Here is a 17812-nt window from a genome sequence, read left to right on the forward strand (position 1 = left end):
TAACTTTTGTCACTAATTATTTCTTACATTAAGTAAAACGTAACATCTAGTTAATCATCTAAAATGTATAATAAAATTTTTTAGTGATTCAACAAAATTATTTCAGCAAAAATGTCCTTTTGTGTATCTATGTATTTAAGTTACGTAAATACATAAATGCTTAAATTAAAATCCAAGTATTTTATGTATTTGAATTAAATACATAAATATTGTAATTAAGAAAAGTTTAATCAAGTTGAAAAATTTAATCAATTAATAACAACTTTTTCCTCAGCGTAAGATTTGAGTGACCGTTACGCATTTAGCAATTCTTTCCTATTATTTTATATTATTATTTACAATCTTGACTGAAACGTAATTTTACATTTCGGAGATTAAGTACAATAACCTAAGATCGATATTCACAGATTATTCAAGACTTGAGTAATATACAATATATTAAGATGCTAATATGGTTCTGCGATTCGTTTATGGCATATTAAGACAGTACTTTAGACGGTTCTTAAATATAAGAACCGACTATGAATACCGGTTTAAACGAATAAGTTAGTATTCTACAGTTTTGCATAATTTTTATCTCAAATAAGATGCCTCTTTTAAAATTCAAGAATTTCATGCATACATAAATCGTGTTATTACAGTTTTAAATGTAGAAATCAGCCGTTACGCTACGCGTTAACATAGACATCTGCCGATGCAATTGTAATACTTGAACATTACTCAAAGAGATGTACGACCGTTCGCAGATGCTGCGCCTGTCGCCGCATTTTTGTAAATGCCTTGGAATTCGGCCCGCAAAATCATACGTCGCGAAAATCGGTGACGGTTATGTCCGGTCGGCGGGGTCGCGGATTCGGTCACGGGAAAATCAAGGCTCGGACAATAAAACGTGAGGGAATTCAGGCGAATATTCGACAGGAACGTGACTCTTGAATAGGAGTTAGAGCGAACGACTGGACGTAGCTCATTTGACGGTCGCAGCAGGTGCATATTATACGCGCTTCGTCCAGATAGATCTCGCGCGAATTCATAAAGCAGCCCTTTGTACGGGCATTTTATGTGGCTCATGGTTTTTATGGAAATTTTACGCGCCAGTGCTCGCCTTACGATTGGTCCGAGAACAGCAGAGATAAGAACTAGAATAGAAGAGCAAGATAACGAGACTGACACGCCAATGCCGTGCCCCGGCTCGAAATTTCTCGCTTGAAATATCGCTATGTCTTGTCTGAAAATCCTTTACCATCCTCGTTTTAACAGTCTTGCCAGTCCGCCGGATAACGTGGTTTAATCCTTAATCGCGTTAAACAGACGATAGCACCGGGGATTTTTCAACGATCAATGAGTAATCGCTAAATGCGACTAGTGCTCGCTAATGGCTAAACGGGAGAGTGGAGGATGAGACACGTTTCAAGATTCCCTGCTCAGCTCCAAGAGAAGTAATCTGCCCTGCCGGGTGTTAAGCGGCCGCTCGTCTCTCTCTCTCTCTCTCTCTCGCTGCTCTCTTCTCAGGCTTGCGAATTTAATCGTACGTTCTGCGACATAATTCGGCGCTTGTACATGAAGCAGATTCGGTTTTACTTGAAGCAAGTTACCAAGACGTTTCACTAATTTTACGGCCAACCACCGATGTATACTTCCCTTGACAGTATTGAACTCCCGGAAGGAACAAAGCGTCTACTCGGTGCACTTTGACCGATAACGTGACTAGATAAGGCGCTTCCCAGGGATCACATGACGTTAATTATCTACAAACTACTTGCAAACTGCGATGGCACAATACGCCGGTTCTGTGCGTGTTTCGCACGATCAATTTACGCCGAAATTCTGCGCGCACGTAGTTTGCATGAAAAGATCGTTCGTAATCCAAGCGAGCAAATTAAAACGGTAAAGCACCGGCAAACAGCTATGTAATTACGAGTACGCATAACTAAAAGGACTCTAATCAACGTGCTAATAATGCGATTTTTAACGTCGTAAAACAACAAAGTGGTATTATCTCTATTAGCCGGAAAATCTAATTAAAACCGAGAATCGCAGCGCCCATCGCGGGAAAGCCAGATAATCGCGATTATCATGTGCGAAATCAATTATGCGCGTTTTATAACGTTGCGTTTTACAGAACCTCCCACCACCATCACCGGCACCGTCTGCGGCGTGGCGAGCCGACGTCATATATCAAGCTGTGTAACAATGCGCTTGTCGCGGGGACTCCTTTAATTTACTCGCGCCGCGATAGTAGACCGTATCGCGATGATGATGGTGGTGGTGGTGGTGGTGGTGGTGGTGGTGGAGTTGCTGCTGCTGCCGCTGCTGCGGGGCCAACTTCTTCCGCCTGACCGTCGATACAGGGGCACGGCGGCCGTCCGTCGAATATACGAGCCACTTACGGCCGGGCGCAACCACGTATGTGCATTCCTGGCCCTTCGCGCGCAGGGGAGATACAAGCCCCACGGTGTCTTTAATATGCGACAGACAAGCTGACCTCGCCCTTTCCGCGGCGGTACTTGTTTCAGACTATTATCCAAGTACGTAGCTACGTGGCTACCTACTCCGCGCTTACTCCCAGAGAATTTATAATAACCGCGCTATGGAGTTACCGCGGAAGCGTGCCATACCGTTCGTCGCGCACGACCACGCCGTGACCATGCCACGCCACGCCACGCCACGCCACGCCACGCCGCGCTATGTGTACCACACGACGAGAGCGCGTCGTGTACCGGCCGTATAATAGATCGAGGCGCGACGGTCTGACGGTCAAGTTCCGTCTCTACTGTTCCCTCTCCTCCCCTCCCCCTCATCCCGCGCCCTTACCTACGCGATCCTCTCGCGAGGCACGCCAGCTTGGCGTCTCGTCGTGACCAGATAAAGAAGGCCTGCCCGAGCGAAGGATGTCCGCTTTATGACCGTGAAATAATAACTTCAATTAGTTAATAATTATCGGTGATATAACGTACCACAGCGCGTTATCCCGCCCCAAGGCTCCCTTCGGATAACTAGTGGTTTCATACGCATGTTAAACAGTAAAATCGCTAATGACAAACCGCGCGACCGTGCGGATAAAGTTGGCTGCTTCATTGAAGCGTCGATAGTTTATGTAACGTGCCGTTAGGGATATCGAGTGGCGAACGAGGAAGTAAAGTTAGTTGAGATGATATTTAGGTTCTTGAAAGAAGCAGCGGAAGACTAAAAATGTCCAGGTGTGTCATCATCTGGGAAGAAAACGTGACGACGATGACGTAGTAGCAACCAGTCACTCGTTGATACGTCAGTGATGGATTTTATATATGTTCTCCGCTGTCGTCCGAGCGGTCTTCCCTTCCGAGCATATGTCACTCGGCAAATAGCCACAGCGCCAAGTTGCTTGCCGCACTTTGTGCTATAAACCATGGCCTGCGTGTAATGCCTCTCTTATTCCGCGTCCATCACCTTCTCCTTCTGCCATCGTCGCTCCTCACGGTTCTCGGCTCGTCTACCTCCGCTCCGCCACGGTGTAACCACAGCGGCTGCGCCACGGCTCGCTGAATTCCCAGGAAGGTTTGTCGGGTAGCAATTGGATGTAGTTACGCATCGAATGACGATGCAGCCGATGTGCAGGGGGCCGGCGCTATCTCTTCGAACGTTCATCCCCGCGCCGCATTCCCGCGGAGGAAACTGGATCCAGGATGCGTTTCCCGGAAAGCATTGTCCGCAAAATGTACGCGGTCAGCAATCGGCTGAAACTACTCGCGAATCTGACCGCATCGCGCCGCTGCATTTCTGCGTCCTTCGTCATGTACGTGCACCACACCATGTACGTGCACCACACGCGTATTACAGTCAAATCAGAGAGTCAGTTCGGCGGCACGATGCAATTGCATTGACATTCCATGATATTTGGTCGTTGCTTCGATTCGCTCCGTGAAATTCAAAGAGTAAATAGTGATACGTGATTGGGGAAGATTATTCCGAAAAAGTGACCGGCATGCTCCACGCGCGACAATTTAAAAAGAGAGCATTTACGCAAATTGGAGAGAGGTCCGGAAGATTACTTGCCGCAGTTTGATTTGAAGAATACCGATGCAAAAAATATTCCATGTACTTTCTAAAACCTTTCTTCTCTCTATTTTATTTTGCCCAAAGCACATTTCAATTTCAGATCAAACATCATCGACGGTTATTGTTGCCGACATTAGTCCGTCGACGAGCATTTTCTCGTGATTATCTTGTCGTCTACATCGATCAACGTCTCTTGTAGAAAATGTCGATAAGACCGCGCGTATTTTCCATGCAAGCGGTTGCACTCGCGTTGTTCGAGCCTATCCCGATTTAACAATCCACCCTCGTGCGCGTTGTTAACCCGACCACGCGTGCCCCGCCATTTCTTCCATTACCGACTCGCAGGACGGAAATTTATTCGTCCTCCTACCCCCGACCTAGCTCTCATGGGTCCGTTACCACTACGTATTCGGAATATGAGTAGCGCACACAGTCCGCGCCTTCTTAGCCGGCGCGAGAGAAAGACCTAGAGAATTAATATTTCTCTCTGCAGTCATGCACGCCCTACCTCGCTCACCATCGCTCGTTTTCTAAAGCGGATTCTCGAGAAACTGCGAAAAGAATTTAAATTCGGGGTATCCCGCGCTCGGCTCGCGTACGACGGTAAGATGAGGACTATATGTCATATCGCAAAGTTCACCAGCGGTCGCGCAACGACGTCGCTTATTCCTTACTTTGATAAGACAGAGTTTGAATTTTTACGGGTTTGCGGAGTTGAATATTTTCTCTGCCGCAGACTGAATAGCAGTTTGCCTTACACACGCACACGCGCACATATACGTGCGTAAAGAAACGAGAATTTTTATTCCACTTGCTTAACCCTAGATTATTGGTTATGCGAGCGTAATAAGCAATCTTACGATACTTTTTATAGCAAGAGGAATGTTTCGAAAGTTACAATATATACAAAGTCAAGTACTTAGTAGTTTTTTTTTTATCACTGTATCTTTTCTAACGAAAATCTCGTTTTCCTGTTGCAGGATCGAGGAGCCTCAACGAGGATCGAACGTTTCAACACCGGTAAGTGATGCATAAGTATTTTAATACCAAATATGTCTAACTTTTCGCTCAAGAAAGGCGAGACTTTCCGTGGCGCGTAATGGCGCGACGGGCGCGGGTTAATGAGAATCGCTCTAGGTGCAGATAAGGTAACATTACTCGAGTTCACCCGAGCAAGTTTACGACTTGCTCTTTGTAATCCCGGGGTTTTACCCGATCCTAGATATTTGGGAATTTATTACTGGTACGCCTAACGATCATCTCTCACCGCAATAAAGACAAGTTGCGATCAAGATTTCTCAATCCGATATCTCGAGATACTACTTCGACTTTTTAATTAACGGTTCTACTTCGTTATTAATGAGTCAATAGAAAAAGAACTCCTGACCACGGAAACGTACGCTTTAAATTACGAATGATCAAAAGGAATTTTAGTCGCTCGAGCCGATTACTTGTTGAAATCGCTGTAAAAGGAGAGAAAACCGTACAACTCCTATATTCTTCTTGCAGTAAAATGCCCTGACACCCTGCTGCACAATTCCTTTCCATCGACTGAATCTGTCACTAGCTATTTTCTCGTCTGATGGTTTGTGCTATCTCTCCCATGCATTAGCTGTCGCTGAGATGCTGCACAAAGTCCATATTAAATTAATGCCGTTACATCTTTTTAATCGCAATTTCGAGAAAGAATAATAGTATGATATAAAAGCTCGTTCGCGCGAATGATCGTAGGAGAGGGAAAGGGGAATTGAGCAACATTATGGACACACACAACTATCGATTATATCGATAACAAATTGAAAGTGTTCGATTGCGCGAAATACACAACGTTCATTAATAGAATTGTGCTATCGTACGTGAAACCGTACGCCGTGTGTAATAAAAGACGTCTCGTTAGAGCCTGCAAATTATCAATTCCTCGAATATCTTTGTACCGCGCCTAGATAAAGTGTAGGAGCGCGCTCGGGGTCGTGCACACATGCCACATCTCGCGTAGCTCTTGGTATGTAATTGAAATACATAGATTACCTATTCCGCGCACGCACTAGAATCAAGCCAATTGACGCATAGAATATGTTCATAACAGTGCTGCAACGTTACATAGCACAGCACAAGTAAGTCCATGCAGCAGTGAAACGCGGAAATGGATAACTCTATACGCGTCTTGGAGCCGAAAGCGCGAGAGATACGTATTCATTCACAGTTCTTGGATACTTTATGGAATCCGTACGTGTGAATTTTTCTTGCCTGAGGAAGGCGTGATATCCTCTTAAAAAAAGTGCGCATAAAATGAGATGATACTTTATACAGGATTCAAAGAGAAACGAAAAACTAAACATTTTGTCAAATCTGCGGACAATTCTTTATTAATTAATGAAGGATCCGCTCAGTATTGAGAAAAAGATTGAAGAGTTATCGACGTGACGTATGATAAATTCAGTTGAGGTGTATTATTTATTAGCATCCGTAACTATTTCGATCATCTCGAGCTCGAGCCATCGTGGCGGAACGACGGATACCGGTTTAGAAGTGTCGTTCGGGACGGTTATACGTTCGGCGTTACAGACGATTTCTCATACCTCCTTGGCGCATCTGTCTCCCTCCTATTTCGCAACGGTGCGAGATAGAAAGGATCGGAGAAGATCGTACGCCAGCGGCAGGTCTGAATAAACGTTGGAATTTGATCTCATGTTTGCGTCCCGCGCAATAGAGAGGGCTACGATCCCGTGGAGGAAAGGCAGTTAGTGGGAGCGCGCGATGGGCAAGAGAAAAGAAGAAGAAGAAGGAGGAGAAGAAGCGAGAGAGAACGGGTTGACGATTCCCCGTCTTTGTTTGGCTACTGCGAGATATCTCGAGTGCCAGCGTAACGCGGTAGGACGGTACGTAATTAACGCCTCATGTAGATGCTATCGCTGTCGTGGACGGTGCGCGAAGGTAGTCCGCGTGACGACCGGTAATGTACGGTCTTGCTGTGCTGTAATGGAATATTATTATCGGTCAACATCGAGAGACTCTCATCGGGAATAGGGGAGGGGAGGGGGGAAGGAGGTTAGGGCTATCTAATGGTGCTCCGGTGGTGGATCCGCAAACGCGACGCGCTCGATGGTCCACGACGAAGCTCGTTTTTCGTCGCTTCGACGTCGTTCAACTCGTCCGGCGCCGTTTTCATAATCCGCGGGTTATGCATCCGTCGGGACCGCGATGCAACGAGAGAGATACAATATTTCTCGCTAAGTTGCGCGGGAAAGATGTACCGGTTTATCCCCGGTACTTTTACGGCCCGCGCTAACCGCGAGTCGCGAGCGAAATATGTGAAATTATCGAGCGAAATAAAAGGAAACGTAGAACCGCGCGAAGTTTATATGCGCCTTTAAACGCGGATAACGTGCGTTTTAGAGCGTGAGAAGTGTTGCGGGCGCGTTTTGTAACGAGTCACCGATACAACTCTCTTTCACTGTCTGCGTTTAATGGCCACTTAAAATATAGATAAGTGAATATAATTTTTAGGGGTGTGCACAATCAAAATTGGAAATTTCAGAATCTCTCTATATGGTATGACAAAGTCAGTTTTATGAATTTTTCAAACGAAATAACGTTGAAGCAATTAAATGAGGAAATGCGCAATTAAAATAAAAATACAATTGTTAACTTGCATGAAGAAAATTGAAAACAAGCTTGATTTATGAGATAATATAAAAAGTGTTATAAATAGACATACAATACCAATAAAAACTGCAGTAATGCGATCATAAAAAGTTCTTGTAAATTCCCATTCCATCAAAGTTACGCGATAACGTCATATAACGCCACATTAAAAGTTAGCAGTATAATATTTTTTATCTAAACGCGAACAGAATACGCCGTTACGACCTAGAGTATTGTTGCTCTATTGACAATTCTCAATCTATCAAGACATTTTTATATAGAGATTTCGAGTTTTATATTTCTGAGTGCCCGCCGGACTTACTTTTATCGTCGGAAATTGTTTCAAGGTAGAAAAATAGGATTTCGATATATAGGTTCGAAAGTTCGTTTTTCTAATCGCGTTTGGTCATATCGGTATTCGTAGCGTATATCCATTATTCTTAACGAAATTAAATCTGGAAATCTGGAAACTCATTTACGGCCGCGCCGTAATCTCAAAGCAGTTTAACGAGCGACTCGGAAACTTTATTGAGTATAATCGGCGCAAAGGATTTGGTGTCGACCGGCAGTATTTACCGGGATGGCGCGGACAACCGACGATGCGCGAAGACAATGCCTTGGAACGTCTTCACGGAAGGAACGAGCGGCGAGGTCCGACGAAAGAAAGTGGGGACGATTGCGAAGCACCATTGTGCGAAACTCACGCTGTCGAACTTTGTTGTGACTTCCTAAAAAGTCGTAAAAGACGCCTGGCGGAAGGTAATGCATCCACGGCTGACGAAACGTCCTTTCCGTGCTATATGTCCTCCTCCGCCTTCGCTGCACCGAATTGACTTCTACAGCGTTTTTCCACGCTTGTTTGCACGACGATGTGTGACACGCGTCCTCGCCGCTCGTTCTTCCTTCTCGCCTATCTTTTCAATCAGCATGAGTTTGCTTCTCCTACTCTTTCGTTTCTCGACGCCTTAAAATTTGGTACCACACACGCACACACATATACTTTGTTTCTTTCATAGACAAATATTGGATAAATGTAGCAAAATTTCAAACGAATCTTAGTTGAGAAAAAATTTTTTGCAACAAGTTCTTTTCAAGCTGCTTATAACATCGTTATCAAAATTTCGTTTTGATCCAAATTAATTTAGATATTATTTCTAGTTTCAGTTTACGATTGTGTTTCAAGCCCGACAATCATATCGGCACACAGTTTATAGAACTGAAAACTATATTTACAAAGATCGAGAAATTTCGACCGAGAAACGTGATATTTTTTCTTATTTCGTATAATAAAATTTGTATGGTAAATTTTTTCATTCAAATACTTCATATCTTGGTCGTTCGATATTTTTTTTCCGAAGGTACGCGATATCATCTAGATTGTAAATATAATATTATTTGCATTAATGCTACAGGCGAATCTAAATGCATTACAAATTTACAATATAACATCTTGAAATATATTATACGAAATTAATATCTCGTTGTATAATTTGTAGATAACTGTTGGTTAATTGTTTCCTGACGTGATAGTTAGTCACGATAATTTCATAATATCTTGCGATTATTTCATAATATAAGCTTTATATTGCCTTGCCCATTTCTTTAGCGATCTCTCAGTTAAGGAGATCATAATCCATCGCACAAGTGTGGAAGATTGCCGTCGGTATAGTTAGACGTCATTTAATAAAGCGTGTAAAAAGGAAAGACGGGAGAAAGTAACGTGCAAAGTATGAAATAATGGTGAGGCGGCAGGATATACGCGATTAAATATAGAGGCGGTGCATATCGAGGGTAAGAGGAAGGAAAGAGGAAATGGAGAGAAAGAGAGAGAGAATAAGAAAAAATTAAAAAAAAGAGAGAAAGAGCGAAGTATGGGCGTTCCTTTCAAAGTGAAAATTGAGTCGCGATTACGTACTTTACAGCTCCGACAATTTTCGAAAAATATTACCCGACGTCGGGTATAACAGCGCGCTCGTAAAATCAGCATATTCCCGTAGGAGTTCGGTATTATGAATTTCCTGGGAAAAAGAAAGCAAAGGCCGCGATGTGAAGCTGGAGGATGTTTCAAGGGCGAAGTTTATTTGCCAAGTTTACGTGCCGGATCCGACAGAATGAATTTCCCTTTCATCTGTATTCCGCTCTCAGCGGGAGGACGAACGCAGCGACGTGATTACCCTGACGAAACCACGAGAAACGATCCCAGATACTTCTGAGTACGTCGATCCGCGCGACCGTGATACAATCAGGAGTAACCGTCTTGCGCATTACGGGGCCCGGCCATTCTCGACAGACGACAGACCGACTGTACGGGAATGAAGCGAAAGCTTTTTACTTTAAAAAAGATCCGAAAACACGATTATTCTTGTCTCCGCGATGCGGAAGACGAGAGCGATGCGATTGCACGTGCGGTTCTTACCGACGTGATGGAGAATGCAGAAGATCTTTTCTCTTTTTGCAATAGAACGTATTTCTGCCGGAAGCGCCGTCGTCTCATTTTTCGAGCCGCGTCTGTGAGCTTGCGCTGATACGTCAGGCTAGCCTTTTCGACGCGTTTCTTTACGAATCTCTCTCGCTATTCGCCGAAACTTTACTTATCGCGAGATATATCTTTATTAAATCAGCCTCCGGCGCTCTTTGCACATTATTATTTGTCTTAATTAGACACTTGGTTAATTATCATTACGTACTATCGCGTTATATCGCGTTATATAGCGTTTACGGTATTTCTAATGCTTTTAATAAGCACGCCGCAGGCGGCTTGCTATTTTTCGCATTATTCAAGTTCTGCCGTGTGCTCTCAGAGAATTCACTACGTTCGCTACGGAATAAATGCCCTCTATCCAGCCACGAGGTGTACATCTCATCGCGCGGGTTCTTCGTCGCGGAGCGTTCCTTCCTCGACACGCGACCAGTCTGCATCAGCATAGTTCACGGCGAACGTGCCCTACGTGAGCGTTACATTTGTCCGCGTTTGTTGTGCTGTGTTGCGCACACTCGCATCCGTGGAACCCCGTGCTCCCCATTCAAAGCGGGTTTCCTATCCACGTCGTAATTCATATAACGGTTCGCGCAGAAATTGTGGCATATCGAAAGCGCGAATTGCATCGACGGCACCGTGAAATTACACTGTATCGGCGATGCCGAGCGAGCACTCGAGCCGCGTCTCGCGCTGCTGCCGGCACTTTAAGCACGCAGGAAATACGGCAGAATGGTCGTTAATATGTGATCGGTGCGTAACTATACTAAAGTCACGAAGTTCGATTTATGCCCGCCATTCAGAGGAATAATCAGACCAGCCGCGTGCCTATTAGACGCGTTTAATCAACGTGTCAGTTGATCTCCATGTCCATAAAAAGTACTAATGGATATTTTAATGCATCGTATAGTAATTGAATAACTTCGTTCAAAAATCAAACCAACAAAATTTTGTAAACGTTAAAATTTCAATATCACACAAAATTAATTAAATTCAAAAACGTTGTCTAAAAGTACAACAAAATTGAATTTTCGGTAGAGGCAGAAACATATTTATTTATAAATAATTTATAAAAATAAAGTGCAAATTATAAATATTTCTTTCAAAATATTGTTTTATTTAACGAATAACATTACTGTGACTTTTGTACCATATGAGATGATCTTGACGAGTCTTTGTGACCGTTATTATTCAGTGCGACACATCGAAGAAATGTAGCTACTTTGCCTTCGGCGCACGTCGCCCAATTAGACCACGCTATTATCTATTCACTGAAGTTAGATTGCAAACGTGTTTAATATATATTATCCCTATAACCATCATGTGAAAGACCTGTACCTTGTAGATTTTGTAGAATATCTTGTATTCATATCAGGCGTATCATAGGTAAAAATCATTACAAATTGCATACTTCGTAGAACGATTTTTAACTTTTATCAGCACAATTGTATATTTTGATTGTATTTTACATTATTACATAAATATGCGCATTGATTATTTAGTGCATTATCTCGATCAATTCGCACTGAAGCAATTAAATCTCACTGAGTCAATTCACAGTTCTAAAGTATTGTACTTTTATAGAGTATTGCTTGCAAATTTTTTTTCCACGTTAAACATTGTTAAAAGAGAACGCGTTCAAAGGTCACAGTTTTTGAAAGAGAAACCATGTAAGAAATGAAGAAACTAACAAAGAGACAAAATATAACCGTATTCGTCAAATTTTCATTCTGTAACGTAGAGGCGGACAATCATATCGAAAAGAGAAAAAAATATAATTGAACGTAAGTGAGTGAAAAAAGTCCCTGATAAATAACGATAAAGAACTATCTTCGAGACATTATTAAAGAATATTGAAAAACGAATATATATATATATATATATATATATATATATATATATATATATGTTCGTATGCGTAAGCCTTTCAGGCGAAGAAGATAGGTAACACACGGGGCGAATCTCAGTTAAAGCGCATAAAAAATGCCATTCTTGAAGAACGAAGCAGTATAAAGGAAGGATAGTTCCTGTATGTTCTGGGGCCAGGAAGCTACCCGAACTCTATATTCTGTTCCTTATCTTATTTCTTTTGGCCTTTACTCTACTCGAGGAACGGCTACATCGAGAAGTAAAAGAACTTTTTCAACAAAGAGACGAGAGATTAATCCCGGATTCGAGCGGATAAAAGGAAACGACAGGCACAGTAATCGCGTGCTGTCGGTTATATTCTTCCACGTCTTTGTATCTTGTACGCTACGTCCGTTAAACCAACTTGTCAATGATGTTTAGCGTAATCCTCCACCAATATCGAACAAGCGATTTCGATCTTTTTATCATGAAAGAGATTTCGTCAAGTAAGCAAGTTTATCTTTCCCTAAGTACCACGTATCATCTCTCGCACAGGCAGGCGTCTTATCTGATGATTTATAAGTCCATGCAAAACGAATAATTCGCAAGAAGCGATATAAAGTCTCCCCGCTAATCTTCGACGGGTTTAATTAACCAACGTGATCGCTCTTCCACTGGCCGTACGAAAATTCTTCACCAAATTGGACCTTCCCTCTTGATTGTTACCCAAGTTGACACGAACCATGTGATTATCCTCCCCTCGCACCTCTTCGATTTGCCGTCGCCCATCTATCCCGCCTCGGTTAAGTTTGCACAGGTATTCGATCTTCCGAGATCGGAATAAGAGGATCGCTGGCGAAGGTAGCCACGGGAAGAGAACAGGCGGAGGCGAGAAGAAGCGTCGTACAAAATACGGAAGGGGAGAGACAACGAAGGCAAAGGGGGAAAAGGCGCCCGCATTCCTTCACGCTTATTGGTTTCATCAGATTGCTTTGCTTCTATTAGGTGGTAGTGTCTATACGGATACCACGTATCGCCGGCACGTTCTCTAATACCCCGGAGGAACACCAAACAAATGAAACGGCATGTTCCGTCCTCCTTGCCACGTCTCTCCTATATCCGCAACCGTACAGCTCTATCTCTCTTCGCCACGTTCGGAAGAGTCGTTCAATACTATTTGTGCAATATAGGGGCGAGAAACCGCACCTACATTGTATATATCCGCAGGCATATGTGCGCGTGTATGCACAAGCACGCGTGCCGTGGGGCAACGGATACACGAATTGCTGGATACACATTCTCATTGCTGATAGGTTTAATAATCCATCTTTCGGAAGCTAAGTAACGTCAGATTCGAGCGATCTTGTGGCTGGGATTACCAACTGACCGGTTTTTGACCCGGACAGGTTTTAAGAAATCTTAACCGGTTGATTTGTCAGGCTGACAAATCAAATCTGACGTCATATGTCCGGTTTTTAAGCATACTCACTTAATAAAATAAAATTTACATTTATGAGAGGAAATTTACAGAATTTCAATTTTAATGATGTTTTCCCACTTCAAATATCTATTAAGAGTCAAGTGTCATGAGAAGTAGTGTCATTTAGCAAACCGTCCGCTGATTCTTGTGACGTATATAAAACACGATTCAATTTTGTGTTCAATAATAAAATGTATTTTGCATTAAATAAATAATAGTTCATAGTTTTATTCTCTCCAAACTCTGTTTTCAAAATTGTTTAGAAAATAATATTGTAAATGCAAATAATCCACTATTTTATATAAATTTCTCAATATTGCCGAAACGTACAGATATACTTTAATCGTAAAAATAATCTCTATTATTTTTCAACGCTTCTTTTCATCTTTCAGATAAGTTATAAATTTATCAAGCCATTTTTTTATTTTTTTAGCTGTTATAAATTTTTTATCAGTAAATTATAATCTAAAGGCGCTTTATCTGGTGAATACGCCAGGTGCAGTAAAATATTCCAGCCGAGTTGCAATAATGTACAATGGGCAGCAAAAAAATTGCAACAGTTTTTTTTCTATGGGTTTCGGAACTCAATCTTGCTTATAGAGCAGATGAACGGAAATGGTTAGATCCATAAGTAAGAATCATTCACCGAGACATTTACATTAATCCGCTCTATGAGCAAGACCAAGTTCCGAAACCAATCGAAAAAGCGTTGCAACTTTTTAGTCGTCCACTGTACACTAAGAGAAAACAAATTTTTTATTATGAAATAAATACTTTTTTTGAAACCATATAATTTGATGTTACATTTGTTCGTTCTGTTTGAGTAAAAATATTTACTAAGTAAATAGACATATTACCTTGAGTATATTAAGTTATAATTCTGTATTTTTACATTTTCTTTATTTAAATATTTTTTCTCTTAGTGTATTTTTGATCAATCTCGTCACACAAAGTCGAGCATCAGCATACAGTAATTTAATTGGGCGACGACCTTTTCTTGCCGGCTATAAATGCACTGTTAAAACTTAATTGAGATGCTCTACTGCACTCGGCTCATAGAGATACAGCACCTTCAGGTTATCATTTGTTTCGTTCAACACTTTGTTTGATAAAAAATAAGAAAATCACTTAACAAATTCACCGTAAGAAAAGATCAGTCTTTCTATCGAGGAACTTATAATTTGCCCAAAAGATAGAGAAAAATACCGGAGATTACTTTCTTAATTAAATTATATCGATGTGTTTCAACAATAAATACTAAATTTCATAAAAAATAGTAGATTTATTTATATTATATTATTTATACATACCCAAAATGTTCTTATTAAATTTTTTAATTATTCTGGTTATGATTATTATTCTGTCCGATTAAATTTTGTTACAAAAGAGTAAGTGTTCGGTGATTTCGACTTTTCTATTTGACAACCCTGGTTGTGGCTTACTTGATTTCATCATTCGAATATTTGCACATCCGAAAGATAAAGCGATGAGGGCGAGCGCCGTGCCACCAGAGCGCAAGAAATGAAGATAGATGATTAAGCGGTGAGATCCGGTGAGGGGAACGGATTTCGCCACGGGCCAGTGCTAACAAACCTTGAAACGCAATAAAAGCTGCAATCCTACCGCGGGGTACCGTTTACGTATATACAACGACGAGTGTGTATTTTCTTTACTGCCGGAGCCATTCGCCATTGACTTCGCTCCGTCTATCTTGAAATAAGTATCGTAGAAGAGCGCTACCTAAGAAAGTGATGAGAGGTAAGAATAAGCAGCGAAAGTATGGGATAGTATACAATAGCAGCACAAAGAGTGTAATCACACACATAACGTACGCGCGACACATATATACATCATACATATATACCGTTGTGTGCAACGTGCCCTCCGGCACACCGGAGACATTTGCTCTTCGCGATCGATCACTGTTCAATCGATCGCGAATAACGTTACGGGAAAGGGGTCGATAGAGGAGCGACGGTAGCAAAGTCGCTTATTGTATCGCCGTCATTTGCCGGAATATTATCGGTGGAAGAGCCGCTCGCGCGGAAGTGCTTACCTTCGCGTCGTTGTCGACGCGCAAAGCTTAGACCGCGCAAAAACGGGTAAACGCGCGAGCGAGCGAGCGAGCGCGCGCGCGCGCGCGGGGACGGTGCAATTACGATGTTATCTTTAACGACGACAACGATAATAATCGCGAAAGAATAGCGCGGGCTAAGCGCGTCGTTAACGCGCGCGAATCACACGTGCCGGGGCCGCGTCCGGCTTAGCCCGCGGCACGTATGCATTCCTGCATGTCGCCCGTCGGAAATGATAAAACGCGCGCGGCAAGCACACCGCTCCCGGCTTTTTCCTTTCCCCGTTTTCGCGCCGGCCGTTTTTGTCGCGTCTAGCCGCTCTTTAACCGTCGCGCTTCGTACCGCGCTGTGCCGCGCCGGTCTGTCGATTCGTCCTGCCGGCGCGACGGAGCCGGATTGCACCTTCTACGTTACATAAATTTCCCGCCGTTCCCTCAAATTCTGCTGCAGCTTGTTTGTAGGGATGTGCGATTTTTTTTTTCTGAATCACAACTCAATGCAGAATTGGATTTTCAATCGTGTAATCGCAAATATGACACAAAATCGAACTTGTAATTCGATGAAAATTTTGTAATCAATCAAAAATATTTACGTATTTATTAAATATTTATACAAGAAAATGATAAAAATTATATTTATCTCGTTTTATTTAAATGTGATAAATGCAATTTTGGTTTTAATTACTGATTGCTTACTTTTAATATCAGACATGATTTAACTAATCTGTTTAAAATTTGTTTTTTTTTTATTAATTCTTGAAAATTTTATAAAATATTTTATATAATGAATATAGTTTCATAAATCGCACATCTCTATTTATTTGATCGAAAGTTTCTTTGTGCCGTCCTCTCATTTTTGCAAATTTTATTATCTTTGTGTGAGTAAGTCAAACTAATCGTAACATGTATCGATATTGGTAATACGTAATTTTATACATTCGTTTTTGTAAATCAAAAATCATTACCTATATGTAATTGCATATTTCTTTTTTTAATAACAAAATAATCTCTCATTAATATTAATATTATTTTATAGATTTAGTTTTTTTTCATAAGGAATTGAAGCAAAAGAAAAAGTCTGATATTATTATTGAAATGAATATCATCAGTACCGATATTATCATTTTCTAAAAGTGTATTACGCTTTTTTATTCACAATTCTTTTATACTTTCTTATTACACGGAGAGAATTTTCTTATAAACTTTACTCTGAAAATCATAATAGCCGTCGGATAACATTCTATTTCGAAGAATTTTATGTGATTTTCTATGATTTATTAATATCTACTACACACACTTTATATTATAATACAGTAAAATATAAAATATGTTTATGTTTACTAAACTGTCTAGTGAAATATCAATAATTTTTAAATATGTTAAACAGTTTATGATTTTTTGATATTTTAAATAATACAAATGCCAAGTAAAGATAAACATATACAATAGCTTATATAAATGTTACAATGCCGTATGATGTTCTCGCGATGTCTTAGTCATTTATAATAATTTTATTATGGTAAATTGACGTTCATACTATAAACAGACAATATATGATGCCATATATCAAAGTAAAAAAAAATAACGCAGCACATAAGACAAAACTCATGATCCCGGGTTTGAATTCTACTATGGTAGACGTGTTTTTTTAAAAAACAATATACATATATAGTCGTACAAAGACAAATTTCAATATATAATTATATAAAAAAATTTTGGATTGCAAAAGTTTCGGATTGTAAAAGTCTTGCTTTCGAATATTTTACAAGGCTGTATGATAATTTTTAAACATTTTGTAAAATATCTTTTGTATATTTAAAAAATTCCTGGCGTAACTCATAATGCTTGATAGGTTGCCAAGTTGTCCCGAGCTTATCACCACACGTAGTAAAATGTGCGAAATTTATGTGGTAAAGTATAACGAAAAATTCTCTCCGTGTATAATGTGTTCAAAGTTAACATAAAAACTTTCTGTTTTCCACGTGTAACGTTACATAATCGCGAGTACGTGGAACTCATTATCACTCTAATCATGAACATGTAAGTTCAAGTAAAAGGACATAACAAACTGTGCGGAGAAACTTTAACACCTCTGTATATAAAGTCACGTTCTTGTTCAGAATCCAGGAATACGATATCGCACGATTTCCGCTTGTTGGCAGAAACCGCGAGCAGAATACTTAGCGATAGGATAACGTCTGGTTAACGGTACAAAAATGCACGTGTTGTGTATTATACGTCTACATTTTCACCG

At 41.0% G+C, this 17812-nt stretch overlaps 2 protein-coding genes across 4 annotated transcripts in view; one reads left to right on the forward strand and one right to left on the reverse strand.

The window, feature by feature from the left end:
* LOC105193878 (autophagy-related protein 16-1) overlaps positions 1-17812 on the reverse strand; it is a 443766-nt gene that overhangs the window by 121384 nt on the left and 304570 nt on the right. The window lies entirely within an intron of this gene.
* LOC105194368 overlaps positions 1-17812 on the forward strand; it is a 194876-nt gene that overhangs the window by 44378 nt on the left and 132686 nt on the right. The window contains exon 2 of the mRNA XM_026130716.2: positions 5016-5055. The gene's annotated coding sequence lies outside the window, so the exon portion shown is untranslated. The remainder of the gene's footprint in view (positions 1-5015; positions 5056-17812) is intronic.

Source organism: Solenopsis invicta, chromosome 6 (assembly GCF_016802725.1).
Source record: "Solenopsis invicta isolate M01_SB chromosome 6, UNIL_Sinv_3.0, whole genome shotgun sequence".
NCBI lineage: Eukaryota > Metazoa > Arthropoda > Insecta > Hymenoptera > Formicidae > Solenopsis > Solenopsis invicta.